This window comes from Rhinoderma darwinii, chromosome 2, assembly GCF_050947455.1.
Source record: "Rhinoderma darwinii isolate aRhiDar2 chromosome 2, aRhiDar2.hap1, whole genome shotgun sequence".
NCBI lineage: Eukaryota > Metazoa > Chordata > Amphibia > Anura > Rhinodermatidae > Rhinoderma > Rhinoderma darwinii.
The window spans coordinates 436,369,591-436,385,358 of NC_134688.1; positions in this window are offsets into that span (position 1 = coordinate 436,369,591).

Genomic DNA, 15,768 nt, shown 5'->3' on the forward strand with positions numbered 1-15,768 from the left:
AGGGACCGCCGCCCAGTTGTACCTCGTGGCCTAGGGCGGGTCGTTGCAAGTAGGCAGGGACAGGGCGGTGGGTAGATTAGGGCTCACTTTCCCTTCACCTCCTTCCTGCCATTACAACTTGCTGCTTAGAATTCCGAAGGCGCACTCCACATACCGTCTTGCACGTGTAAGGCGGTAGTTAAAAATGCGCCTCTGTTCATCTAAGCCACGCCTAGGGAATGGACGCATCAGGTGAGGGGACAGTCCGAAACCTTCATCACCTACAATGACAAAGGGTGCTGGTGGTCCTGTAGATCCTGGAAGCTGTCTAGGTTCCGGAAGGTCGAGCTGGTTAGATGCTAGACGTTCACCCATTCTGGAAGCCCTGAAGATGCCAGCATCCGCAGAGCTTCCATAGGCCCCAATATCGACAATTATAAACCGATAGTCACTGTCAGCCAAGGCCAACAGCACCACCGAGAAAAACTGCTTATAATTGAAATACTGAGACCCTGAGTGAGCAGGCTTTTTTACGCGGATGTGCTTACCATCTAGCGCACCAACACAGTTGGGAAACTGTGCTGATTGGAAGAAGCCATCGGCAATCCGAATCCAGTCCTCTGGCTTGGGCTTTGGCATAACTGTTGCTCGAAGTTGCTGCCAGATGACTTCGCAGGTAAGCTTGACAATCTTCGAAATAGTGGAGCACCCCAGCAGAAACTGGAAATGTAGCGATGCAAAGGAGTTGCCGGTAGCAAGAAATCTGTAAAAAAAAACAAAAACATATATAACAAAATATGCACATACATAAAAAATATCTGCAACACGGTGGCAAGGCGGCAATATGAACAGGGGACAAGTATACTAATATTGTTTGCAGGGTAGAGACATGTCGTAGAAGGGGATTTAGGTTTTCTTACCTCAGAGTGACCATCAGGCGTTCCTCTGGAGAAATGCAACGTCTCATGGTGGTGTCCTGGAAGATCAGTCCAGGACGAAGGTCCGCCAGCAGACAGTCAAAAGTTTGCACGGACATACGGCAGTAGCTGAGGAACTTGTCCGGGTGCTGCCGCAGGTCTGAGTACAGCATGTTAAAATGCCCCTTCCTAAGCCGTTGTGAGATAATGGGGTGAACCCAATATCTCCTCCTCCTCCTCGGTTCTTCGTCCAGCATTGGTGGTTGCTGTCCAAATCGCCTGGAGAGGAGCCAGTGCAGGAGTACATCATCCACATCATCAGAAGACATGTTCGCAGTGAGTAACTGACAAATACCACAGCTATATCAGCAGCGCAATCTCACTGAACTCGCACAAAGCAAAGATCAGGAAAAATGCAGCAGGAAATGGCTCCAGAGCGATCATGTGACCTTCTAAAGGGGGTTTGACCAAGCTTTTGGCATCCTGTTTAAAAGTCCTTTTTTTTTTTTTTTTCATCCGCATTTTTGCGGATTACATACGGATGAACTGCGGATTACATACGGATGAACTGCGGATGACATTCCACGGAACACGGTCCTGGAATTTGCGGACCAGAAAAACACCACGGTCGTGTGCATGAGGCCTAATAGTAAGACTGTTCTAGTTGCCTATAGCAGCCAATCATTTATTTCATTTCTTAAACTGCTCTGGTAAAATAAAGCTGCACTGTAATTGGTTGACAGTTTTACCTTTAGACAGTTTTGATAAATGTGTTCACGTGTCGCAGTCAAAATGCGTTTAGCATCATGAAATGTGGTGATTCGTGGCTAAAATTCACATTTTGCTCATGACTTGAAAACCAAGCCTAAATACACTATATTGGGAGCTGGTTATGCAGGGGAAGGGGGGATGGGTGTCACGAGCACATATGTAAATCCGTGCTCATAGACTGAAATAATCTCTGCAGAACATGAGCAAAATGACTAACCATTCTGTGCAGATAGTCAAAGAAAACGTGAAAATACTAGAAACGGCTCCACAGATTATTCTGCTCCTTCCATTTAACTGGAAATAACTCCATTGCTCTTTATTTGGAGTACAGATGTAGCCCTCTTTACCTTGACTTTTAACGCATTAAATAAACAATGGCTAGATCTCTTATCTTGACTTTTCATTCGCTTTTGTTGTGTGATATCACGCTGCAGCAAGTTATCAGAATCAAGTTAAAGATGGCTACATATGTACAGTCAGGAAAGCTAAACATGAAATACAACATTGACCCTATAAATAACATTGACTTTTTGTAGGAATGCCCATTCAGGAGATGTGAAGAACAAAACATCTGTGGTTTTATAACCGTCGCTTTATAAACACATGAATTGTCTGGTATTTCAGCTCAGCGGTGACAAGAATCCTGCGGAGGTGCCATTGTGTGATTGTTAGAGATCTGTAAAATTCAAAACCAAATCACTTTATCTTGTTTTTGGCATTTCTGTCATTTATTTTAGGAAGGCAGCGAAAGCATGTGGTAAGCCAAGTTTAGAACGGTGTGAGGAGGCATATCAGGGTATTATTAATATATATATATATATATATATATATATATATATATATATATATATATATACAATAAGTAATATACAGTACAAAGGCAATAAGTGGCAACAAGCGCATCATTCATCAGGGCTGGATAATATTACACCCATATACAGTATTTAAATACATATAAGTGCATATATCAATTACAATTAATCCAGTTCCTAATCATGATAACTGAATACAATGTATCATATTTAGTAAGTGACGATAGAAACTTCTGTACAGTGCTATTGAATACAGTGGTGCTATATAATCAACATAAAGACATAAAAGTAAATAGCTGTGGTTCATTACATAAAGGCTGGGTTCACACAATCAGCCTCAAATTTTCCTCTGCCTGCACGCCGATTTTCGCTGCGTTTTTCGCCCGCGGCCATTGAGCGCTGCGGGCATAAAACGCAGCGAAATACGCTTTCTCTCCCTCCCATTGATGTCAATGGGAGGTCAGAGGCGTAACCGCGCGAGTTTTACCGCTCGCAGGAGAAAACCGCCTCCGCCTCCCATTGAAATCAATGGGAGGCATTTTCGGCGAGTTTTGTGGCGCGGTTTCCGTGTCAAAAAACTCGTCAAAAAACTCTGTGTGAACCCAGCCAAAGATGCTGGAAATTAGTGTTTCATATGTTAGTAACAATAATTATAAATATATACACCTAGACATTTACCTTATGTATCGTGTACTAAATTACCTCCTCACCAAAAGATAAAATACAACTGAAAACACCTGCCCGCAAAATAGCTCTGTAGGATTTATAGAAAAAGATAAATATTGAAGTCCTTGGGTACACCTCTTCGCCACGTCATATCAATAAAAAGTATGCAAAAAATGTCCCTCTGTCTTAAAGAGTCTGTCTTTTCCCATCAGAGACATTTATGGTATATCCACAGGATATGCCATGAATGTCAGATAGATGGGGGTCCCACCTCACCTATCTCTAGAACGGGGCCCAATAAACTCTGTTCTTTCTTTCTGCCACTTCTGATTTCCGACCATGTAAAAAACAGTAGAAAACAGCATAGCTCGCTGAGCTATGCTGAGCTACGCTTTTTTCGTAACACCAATAGAAGTGAATGGCAGTTACAGAAACAATGTAGCTCGCATGCTACGCTGTTACCGTAACTGCCATTCACTTCTATGGGAGTTACATAAACAGCGTAGCTAAGCATAGCTCAGCGAGCTACGCTGTTTTCTACTTACACGGACGGAAAAAACAAGTCACAGCGGGAACAGAGAAAGAGCAGGGTTTAGGGTCCCCATTCTAGAGATAGGTGAGGGTCCCAGAGGTGGGACCCGCATCTATCTGACATTTATGACATATCCTGTGGATATGCCATAAATGTCTCAGATGGGAAAACCCCTTTAATAGGGAATGGTTTCCTACAATGCTTTACACAAAAAGGAGATAGATGAAAGACCAATATCTGACATTTAAGGCTTGGATGAAAATGGAGTAAAGGACGGCAAGGATAATGCTAAGATTTCTGGATTTATGTGAAAGAATAAGACAAATCAGACCGATGTTAAAGGGGATGCCCAGTCCCTAAAAATTGATGGCCTATCCTCGTAGGAGTGCTGCTTCCTCTTAATTTCTTATCTGCTCGTACTGTGAATCTCCGACACACTTGTAGCGTCGGTTCACAGTACTATAGCCTTCTCTCATTAAAGTGAATGGAAGAAGGCTGTAATACTGTGAATCGTTGCTAACTTGCAGCAGCGTGATAACTTACCATTGAAAAATGATACGGCTCTCAGAATATGGTGCCACAAAAAGCACTTGTTCCCAGATTATATTTCTGTTTAGCCCTGTGGAATTGGTGCCTGGTTCCTGTGGTTCTGTTGCTGATATCGACTCCTCGTCTGACTCCTGACTACCGTTTTTCTCTCATCCTCTGGCTTGCTACATTCTGACTATTAATCTGTTGAAGAACCCTGGCTATGTTCCTGTCTTCGCTACAAGTTCTTCGCTACAGCCTATTCGCTGCCAACCACTGACTATTCTTTGGACTGTGACATGGGAAGAAGTCCAAACCTTCTTGCAGGGATTAAGGGTGAGGAATGGGAAGATTCCTTAAACTCTGCACCCCAGTCTAGCCAGCGCCAAACCAATTGCGGCTTGGAGGATCCACTTTTCTGGGGAGAAACATAACAAAACTGTTGGTTCCCCAAAATGAGAAATTACATAATTAGAGCCCCTTGCATTATAAAAGTAGATCATAATGTGCCAGTGGAATTTAGGCCACCTGATTATTCTCTTCCTGGCTACAAAGTGGAAAAACTGCGTTCTCATAGATTCCTGTTTCAGTGTGTCTGTCACCAGCCTTTATATTGAAATGTTCATTGTTAATCATATAGAGACTTGTGAATCTTGGCTATTGATATTAGCAGGTGTGGGTCTCATACACTCTCCCTAGGTGTGGGTCTCATACACTCTCCCTAATGGTTAATCCATACTCTATAACCACACAAGGCATAGAAGCACCATCATGTATGAAGAAACCATGGCCGTGGAGCAAGTGCAATAAGTAGGTAACTTTGGCTTCTATTACACTTTGGGGGGCACTGTGGATGCTTTTATGTGACAGCCATGGTTTTATATGTAATGCCACGTGGAATGTTTGTTTATGATTATAAATGAAAACCCCTTAAAAGTTTTTTGCTGTTGTAAGCTTTATTGCACTATGTCCGTCTTTTCGTCCTCTCATTAAGATTGACACCACAACATTTCAGGTCACAATGCCTGCTTAAGAAGCAACATAATTGTGTGGATTGACATCTATTACTGTAAAGTCACAGAGAGTTACATCGCTTTACCAATATTGTATCCTGAATGATGGTTGAGCTCAACGAATACTTGACTGTAACTCCACAATTAAAATGTTTCATCTCTTCTGGGTCTTACCATTTATTAGTATTTGCATCAAACATGCATTTATACTTTAAACCTGAAATCACACAGTGAAGTAGAAAAATTTAATTATCATAAACTATCAAAGTGTTTTTTCCAGTCTCAAAAAATAGATGGCCTATACTCAGGATAGGCTATCAATATGTGACTGGTCGGGGTCCGACTTCCGGCACCCCCGCTGGTCAGCTGTTTTGAAGGGGATGCAGCGCTCGTACTTGAAGGAGAAGGCTGTAATACTTTGAACCGCTGTACGAGTGTGTCGGCGCTACCCAGTGAGCAAGTAGAAATGAAGGGCAAGCAGCGCTCGTATAGGCACTGCGACCCCTTCAAAATAGCTGATCGGCGGGGGTTCCGGGAGTCGCACCCCAACGGATCACATATTGATGGCCTATCTTTTAAGGGGTATTTTAATTTTAAAATGTTATGGGAACTTCGCAGATCATGATAACAAAGGCACCGAGGACCTTTCAGCTTTCAGACCTGCAAAGCAGCACTCCTGATGACCTGATGTGCAACAAACTGAAACACAGCCCCACTTATGTGTTGCTATTGTGTTGTTGTTGTTGTTGTCTGCACATCAGGTAGATGAAAGCATCACTGTACAGGGAAACTAGTGCTGTATCTTCTTTATTCTGCAGATCATCTGGGGTCCCAGAAGTCAGATCCCTACTTATCCCTACCGATCGTGACTGATGGCGTATGATAGAGATATGCCATCACTTTTATGAAAATACTGATTTAAGTGCCACATTTAGGGGCAATGAGCACAATTTTTATTTAACAATAATATTTGCAAATCCCCATATTGTGAAATTTGTGAGGTTATTCCGCATAAACTATAATATAATTAGGGACGTCAATGGCATAGTGATTTAAATCAGTAACGTTTTTGTGAAATTCCTTAACCATATATGAGTTAGGGACTTTCACAGGGAAAATATACAACTAAGTAATACTCAACATGTATTAAAATGTCTGCATTTTATTTAAGTGTTTGTAAATCTGAAGCCTTAAGAGATAAAGCATTTAAGTAAGGTAAGACATTAAAAGCTTTAGTAAATATACCTGCAATCAATGCATGATTTAATAGTCTTCTTCCTTTTGAAAGCAGATTCTTCAGTATTGAAGTTCACCTATTGCCGGTGGGATGACTAACGGGACCGCTCTACTATCCACCTCTCTTACATGGAGACATTGGGGCACCAGCATCCTATCGTACTTTTCTTCTCAATCTATTTTAGTACACTGGAAACAGATCAATATAGTTGCTGGTTAGATTTAAATATCATTTGATACCACATTACTCTCGGAAGTCATTCGATTTTAAAGAACATCTTCTTGGTGGGTGCCCTCATGGGGGTTAAGGCATTGAAAGCAGGTGATTTTACCATTCTCTTGATCAATATAAGAGCTAAACTGAGTTCTTAATCTAACTCATTTGTCAGCCCCATCAGTATTATTTTTCTGAATGTGAACTCTATGGCATCATATCCACAAGGAGCCCCAAATGTAAAGTTAGTAATGTACTGTAGTCTTATACTAACTGGAGTACTGTACATTCAAATTTGTGGGCTGTTAGACATCAAGCCCAACATTCGAGTTTTACAAAGTCATAAAATGAGAACCAAAGACTTTTATGGTGCTAAACCTTACATCCGTATCCTGTGGAGGCGTGCTCCACCGGATTTTGTATTATGGAAATATTCTGCCCTAGAGGCATTCATAAACGGCATCGCACAGAGCACCATACGGCAACACATGACGATCCTATAGCTCCAAAGTACGAAGTAGCAGAGACTTCGTGTGTTGCTGTATATCCTTTGGTGATGAAGCTAAGAGTCAAACAAATGTACTCAAGTAGCTTGAAAATCACATGACTTTTAAATCAAATTATCTCTAGCAACATATTACTCATGATATTTCTATGTGTAGCTTAAGCTATACTACATGTAAAATCAAAACATTTTTTAATCTCAGTATTTCATTTTTTATATTCCAGGCAGTATGACTATCATTCTCCCTTTCTTTTATCTCCGATGCACTTTCACTATGTGAAGATGAGATTTCCTGAGAAACCACACTTGCATCCCATTATTCATTTATTTTTTAGGCACTTTACTCATTACTGCCCCCTATATTTCACTTACATTATTACACTTGCACATACACTATTCATTTATTATTTCTTACTACACATCCCATGCACCACATACCACTCCCCTCAAGACTAGTGGGAGTGGCTATTATTATTTAAAGCACCTGCTCACTCGCCTTCATCAGCGTTTCTGACCTGGCTGTGTCCATTTGTAAGTATGGCCTTTTTCGGTGTTCTTCTATTATAATACTTTCAGGATTTCTTGGATTTAGCTTTGATTTATGTGAATCTATTTTATTTTATATACCGCAGTCACTTTGTCATTGAATCAAGCCCGTGGACTTCATTACATTGTGGCAAGCTCAACCAGCCCATCGGTTGTTAATAATGTAATCAATGTAATAGCTAACCATTTCTTCTTTTGATATCACTTTACTGTGACAGCTGCTCTCAGCAACAACACCGTAATAACCAAAGACTTCTAAGTGCAGGTTCCACCTTTCTTTAATGGGACATAATAAAAATTGTGCACTTAAAGGAAGTGGCAATAATAACGGCAAAGTAAATAATATTCTGAAATGGCAGAATTGGATGGTTCAAAGTTAACAGTTCATTGTAAAACAATCACAGACTTGCTAACAGGAGTAGTCTCTATCTAGTTGTGGCCATAAATAACATTTTGTAAGCCCATTTAAAGTGACCAGTCCTTAATGCATAATATTCTAAAATGCAAACATTAGATTTATTTCCAATAACAAAACAATTGAAGCCTAATAGTAAAATTGAAAAGTCTGCGATTTTTTTCCAATCTTCCAGCCATTCCTTCTCCATACTGAGCCAGGCTCAGGCTCATTTCCAAAAGATTGTCGTTATAATGCAAAAAAGGTAAACTGTTAACGATAAAACGATTGTTAACTTTAATCTATAGTGATCGAGCATACATAAAATTTTCGCCATTAACAGCAATATCAGTAAATGCTGCTTCTAGTGACATTTATAATAAATATTTTTTAGCGGATAAAAAAAAGCAGCAGAAGCCCTGTTCACATCACGTTTTTTTGGCCTATGTTTAGGATACATGCCAGGAAAAGCTCCCGACGTATAGGTTAAACATAGGCTGTGTCAAATGCATAACTGTGGCTAATAGACTATTATAGCATCAGTTTATGTAATGAAAATCGATTAAAAAGCTCATGATGTTTACGAATAACGGATGCCTGTGATGTATGCCATACAATGGCATATAAAAAAAAAACATGTTAACATTAAAAAAAAACACAAAAGAACGCATACTGCATAGTGTATGTTTTCTTCGGAATTGTTTTGTATGGAAAAGTGTAGTATATTACGCTATTCCATACCTAAAAAAAAAATAATATATACCGGCTCTTTTGGCCTCTTTCAGACTAATGGAACACCATTATTAAAGGAGGTACATTTTGTCATCCAATGAAAGGCAATCAAATTTCTATAAAAGGACATTTTGCTTGTAATTCTAAAAATATCACATACATTCTGAAAAGCCCATGTGGGAAGGTGTATATTGGTCAGACTGCGCAGTTTATTAACCTGCTTCTTAATGTGCACTGGTCAGCTATTAGAACATTTGAGAAAAAAAATGAAGGACAAAGTGAGGGATACTAAAAAAGTAAAGAGGATGATAAGCAACAAAAAAGTTTAGTGAGACAACAGTCACCAGATTTTCACTCTGGCCACTGAGTCTCACAATAGTCTGACCCTTCCTGTTCTGTAGAGATCACTTCTCAGCAGTCATCTCATTATCATCACAGGCAGGATTACAATGATAGGTAACAACTATATACAGATAACACAGGATCCATCGAAAACAGGTGATAGAAAAATATTTTCTCTCCTCTCTGCATGGAATAAAGTACAGTGATAGACAGAGCATTATTTCTAATATTTAAGGATTCTATAGTAACAGGCTCTGTCCCACTGGACTGGCACATAGCAAATGTGATCAAACGTCCAGAAACTGTAGGTCTGTAAATTTAAACTCTATTGTGGGTAAAATGTTTGAAGAATATCCTGGTCTATCTTAATGAAAATAACCTCAATCCTGTAAAACTAATTTGAACAGCTACTAAAAGGTTGGGACATAAAATGAGAATTCAGGTACTGGGGGAAAATATGTGTAATTGGGTTAAAGATTGGCTCAGTGATAGAAAACAGAGGGTTGTTATTAATGGTACATCCTCAGATGGGGTCACAGTTATAAGTAGGATTCCACACGGGTCAGTATTGGCCCCTTTTTCTTTTTAATATGTCTAATAATGAGGGCTTACAGAGTATAATTTCAATATTTTTAAATGATGTCAAGTCAGCAACACAGATATATAATGATAAACTATTACAGAGGGATTTAAGACGATGGAGGAACGGGTAGAGAAATGGCAAATGAAGTTCAATATAGATGTAAAGTTATGCATTTCGGCCGAGGGAAGAAATTCTACAATTATGTATAAAATCGTAAAATACTGGGTAAAACTGTCACTGAAAATGCGGTGGTTATTGGTGGACAGTAAACTTAACTTTAGCAACCAGTGGCAGGCAGATGCTGCCAGCCACGATCTGTGGGTATGTGGACCCACTGTGCCGTACCGTCGTAGCGTGATAGCAGCTAGCCAAACAGTGTACCAATTCAATGTCTATATAGTCTAAGTAATAGGGGACCTGTAGCAGTTCAGACAGTAGTAACGGCTAGGCTCAGATGGGACCTTGGCAGCAGACACCAGGCGTGGTGTAACACAGCAGGCGTGACCGATGGCACAACACGACTCCAACTTTCTAAGGCACAGGAACAACGGATGCACGGTATACAGGTAGCAGGTACAGGAACACTGGGAACAGGATAACACTAAGGGACCATTTGCAAGACGAACATGGGTAAACACAACAACGCTCAGGCAATGAGTGAAAGGGCAGAGCCATTTTTATAGTCCAGGGTGATCATAGGTTAATTGATGATTATTTTCATGTGCGCGCTGGCCCTACGAGACACAGCAGAATGGAGCGGAAGTGAGCGCTGATGTCTCCCGGGGAGGAGATGCGGGCCAGCACTCATAGATCCATGGCTGCGGCCGTCGGGGGTGAGTAATTCCGACGGTCCGCGGCCGTGGACGCTACACTGCCAAGGCAAATAGAATCATGGGATGTATCAAATAAGGCATAGATAAACATGACAAGAACATAGTTTTGACTATATACAAATCACACAAATTTTATGGAATATTGGGGAAGATTTACTAATACTGTATAAGTTTTAAGCAGCATGGACAAAGACAAGGAAGCCAGAAAATGTACCAAATTTATTAAAGCGGTGGATGCTGTATGATAAATTTGGCGCATCTTGCTAGACAATTCTTTTCTCCTTAAACCACCTATTAGTTTGCTTCGTTTACACCTGTTTTTTGCATCAAAATTGTTGCCGCATTTTTAGCGTATAGTGTTGCATTTTAAGCCATGTTTGCATAATTCCAATAGAAGTGAATAGAGAGCTGTGCGCATCAGAGGTGGGACCTGCACATATCAGACATTAATAATGTCTCAGATGGAAATACCCCGTTAAGAGACCTTATGTAAATCTAAACAGTATTGTGAGTTGTTCCAGTCTTGTGTTCCATGAGAAATGTCTTGCTGTCACGATCTGTGCGTATGTGGACCCACTGGGCCGTACCGCCGTAGCGGTATAGCAGCTGGCCAGACAAGGTACAAAGTCAATGTCTATTGTTCGGATAAAGGTACCTGTGGCAATTCACACTGTAGCGATGGTTTAGGCTCGAATGAAACTCTGGCATCAGGCAGACAACAGGTGCAGAGAAACACAGCGGGTGTAGTAGGCGACACAACACGACTCCAACTCAGTATAGCACAGGAACACGGTAGCACAGGAACATGGTAGCACAGGAAAGAAACAGGATACAGGTAGCAGGAACGGGAACACTGGAACTGGAAAACACTCAAGGAACCATTTGCAAAGAAAGACACGGGTAGATACATACAGGCTCAGCCAGGAATGAAGGGGCTGGGCCCTTCTAAGGCCCCATGCACACGAACGGGCTTTTGCGGCCGCAATTACCCCGATAATCCATGGGAGAGTTGCTGCTGCATTCATTTCTATGGGGCCATGCACACGACCATACAAGTTATGGGCTTTGATCCCGTCACAGTTCTTTTCTGTGAAGCGATCAAAGTGCAGTCCCCTCTCCTTGAACGCCGCGATCAGCTTTCATCGTGGCATTCAAGGGGTTAACGGCGAATAGAAGATGTTTCTCTTCTCTCCGCTGTCAGAGCGGGGCCGTGGCTGTGTATTACAGCCGTTCCCCTGCTCACGATCGCGGCCACAGACGGCTGTCACACAGGACGAGAATGCTCGTCCTAATGCGCCAAGTACTCGCCGCTCATGACGAGCATACTCGTCCTGTGTCGGCAACCAGTTAAGGCTGGAATGAGCTCGCGAGCGCACCCTAGTGGTCACTGCAATGTACAATGATGATTTTTAGTTCCAAAATGTCCTATACTTTGGATTCGGGTATGTCTGCATGATTACACTTAAAAGTCTCAGTAGTGGCTGCGCTCCTAATGAGGCAATGCAAAATCATTAAAAAGTAATTGTGTGCAAGTTTTACAGATAAGACTTCACACTGGGACAAAGTTATTCTGGCAGAATGCAATATTTCTTCAGCAGGTCTGCACTCCTCCTCTTATGCTTAATGAGGCGTAGATGTTTAATCTGGGACTGTTTGATTGTAGGCAGAGAGAATGCACAATAGATTTTGTCATGTAAATGTGAACATCTCTCCAAGAAACTCAACTGAGCTGTAATCATTTCAAGAATAGGCGAGATCTTAATAGGGCTCTTTATTACCTTCATGGATAAAAACACATTGGCAGGAATTTATTGAAGTCCTTTGGCATTTGGAAAGTAAAGCGATAGCGGCATGCTAAAGATTAAAATGAAAGCATTTCTGAATTGGCAGAGCTTACATGTACATTGCAATAAACTCCTTTGTGCACAACATGTGGTCACACTTATTGCAAAGGTTTATTCTATAGATTGCAGTTTGCCTGCAGCCTAATAGTTATTGGAATCCATATACATTCTGTAGCATAAGAGGCTGTGACGGAGCGCATGGATAGAGAGACTGTCACAGGGCCTGCAGAGAATGGTGTGAACCCATTTTGTCAGGGCCGTATTTAGAGTTGGTGCTGCCCTAGGCACTTTTACTGCTGACGCCCCCTAGAACTCCTGAAGTTATGGAAACAGCGTAGCTCGCTGACATTGCAGCTCCAGTGCTGGACACAGGAAAGGTAAGTAATTATTGTTTTGCTTTTTATGTGTTACTAGTGTTTTTTTTTTTGTGTTGGTTTGTGTTTTTTTTACAGGTTTGGTTCTTGGACTACTTCGGATTCAAGGACTAATTTGATTACAGCGTTTATTTTCAATAAAATGGTTAACGAGGATTGTGTGTTTTTTTTTATTTCAGTCAAATATTTTTTCGGTGTGTCTGTGTTTTGTTAGCCGGTAAAAAGGCTAGCCAAAAATCCCTCATTATTACCCTGTACCCATGGCTACTAGGGGTACCCGGGAGACAGGCACTATCCAGAACTCGACCATCTGAAGTGATGGTTGGCCACTGCTGCAGGCTGGTATCATTAGGCTGGGAAAGCCCAAAACCAAAGGGCCTTCCCACCCTGGTAATGGTAGCCTGCTACTGCTATGTTGTATCTGGCTGGTTATGAAAAATGAGGGGGCTCCATGTTGTTTTTTTCAATCATTTATTAAAAAAACGATCTGGGGTCCCCCCTATTCTTCATAACCAACCAGATACAACATAGCAGCAGCAGGCTAGCATTGGTTATTTTACATCACATGGTCCCAGGTTATCCTCGAGTCATTGGCCTACTTTTAAAAGTAGGCCAATGAACTTAAGTAACTGGCCACCACCTGATGTAAACTAACCAATGACAGCTTAGCGCTGTCACTGCTCCGTTTACTGAGCCTTGTAAGTGACGCAGGATCACCAGAGATGCTTCAAAATGTTGGTGCATCTATGGTGCATGTGCCACTATGAACCTAGTGCTGGACTCCTTTAGATGGAAAGGAGTCCCCTGCGCTAGGAGTTATTAGAGTCATCCCGGGATCACCATTTATGTTTGCCGTTGATGCAGGCCTGGTCTTTTCTGATTGGGCCTGATCCGGTGTAATGATGGCAGATGGCGCAATGACGTAATGGCCCTATTTGCGCCACAAGAAAAGTGGTGAATGGCGAGGAAAGGAACTGATGGTTCACTTGCCTGCGCTTTCAATTTAATTTTCATCCTAAGGGAGTGGATACAATTGAAGCAACCCTCTGGTCCCGTGGACTGTGACATACAACATTGTAAAATAATACATACCTTACCTGGTGCCCTCCAGTTGTGCCGTGGATCTTCTGTTTCCCTCAGCGGTGTCCAGAAATGGCTGCAGTGCTACATAAACTATAAGTCTGAGCAAGGTTGGCCTTAAGTTAGATGGCGCCCTCTGCAGGACTCTCTATTGCTGTCCTCCACAAACCAAAAGTGTACCACATATATACTGTACGGGAGTAGTCATCTTTATTTTGACTCTGGTAACTTGCTGCAGCCTGATATCACACAAAAAAAGTCATTAACCCCTTCCCGACATTTGTCATAAGTATACGTCATGGAAAGCCAGTGCTTCAAGCAAAATTTCCTATACTTACGACAAATGCATGGCACCGGCTCAGAAGCTGAGTCGGTGTCATCATCCCCGGATGTCAGCTGTATCGTACAGCTGACATCCTGCTGTAACGACGGGGACCAAAGTTTGCTTTGATCCCCACCATTAACCCCTTAAATGCAGCCGTCAAATGCGATCGCTGCATTTAAGGTATTTGCAGCCCATCGACACACCAGTTATGAAATCGCCGGGGTATCGGTGGCTGCAATGGCAACCGGAGGCCTAAAACTGGCCTCCTGGTGTGCCTAGCATGTTAAACTTCCAGCTCTCGCCCGGAGGCAGGGCCTGAAAGGCTTCCGTTGCCGCCGGCAAGATGGTGCCGGCTCAGGAGATGAGTATGTTACAGCTGACATCCACCTGTAACCGCAGGAACCGGAGCTAGCTCCTATCCCTGCCATTAACCCCTCAAATGCAGCGATCGGATGTGATCGCTGCATCTTTGTGGTTGCTAGCAGATCACCAACTGTGCCCTGCAATCGCACGACTGCCGACTGCTATTATGACAACAGGAGACCTAACAATGGCCTCCTGCGTGCCATTACGGAAGCCGATTAGGCCCCGCCCGGAGGCGAAGCATAATCGGCTTGCTGTCAGTGAATGTATTAGAAAAAATATCTGACAGTTGGACCTTCAAGTCTAGTGGAACTAAAGTAAAGTGTAAGAAAAAGTGAAAAAAAAGTGGAAAAAAAAGTTGTAAAAAATATAATAAAAGTTTAAAGTACTAAAATAAAACACAATCACCCTTTTTCCCTTATCAAGTCCTTTATTATTGAAAATAAATAAACCATACATATTTGGTATTGCCGCGACCGTAACGGCCTAAACAATAAAAATATTATGTTATTTAGTCCATGCGGTGAACGGCGTAAAAAAAACCATAAAAAATAATGCCAGAATTTCTGTTTTTTGGTTACTTTGCCCTACAAATATTGAAATAAAAAGTGATCAAAAAGTCGCATGTATCCAAAAATGGTACCTATAAAAACTATGGCTCGTCTCGCAAAAATCCCTCATACAGCTCTGTAGACGTAAAAATTTAAAAGTTATGGTTCTCACAACATGGCAACTGAAAAAATACATTATTTTTACGTAAAAGTAATTTTATTGTGCAAAAAGTTGTAAACATAAAAAAGTTCTATAAATTAGGTATCGCCGGAATCGTACTGACCCGCAGAATAAAGTTAACATGTAATTTATAACGCAAGGTGAACGCTGTAAAAAAAAAACGATGCCAGAATTGCTGTTTTTTGGTCACCTTGCCTCTAAAAAAATAGGATAAAAAGTGATCAAAAAGTTGCATGTACACCAAAATGGTACCAATAGTAACTACAGCTCGTCCTGCAAAAAAACAGCCCTCATACCGCTACGTCTATGAAAAAATAAAATTAGTTAAGGCTCCAATAATTCAGGAAAGAAAAAATATGCGGTTGTGCAGATCAGAGGGGAACATTTTGTCTGTTTCAAGAGGCGATTTATCGGGGCCCTAAAATTAGGGAACCAGGAAGGGGAGGG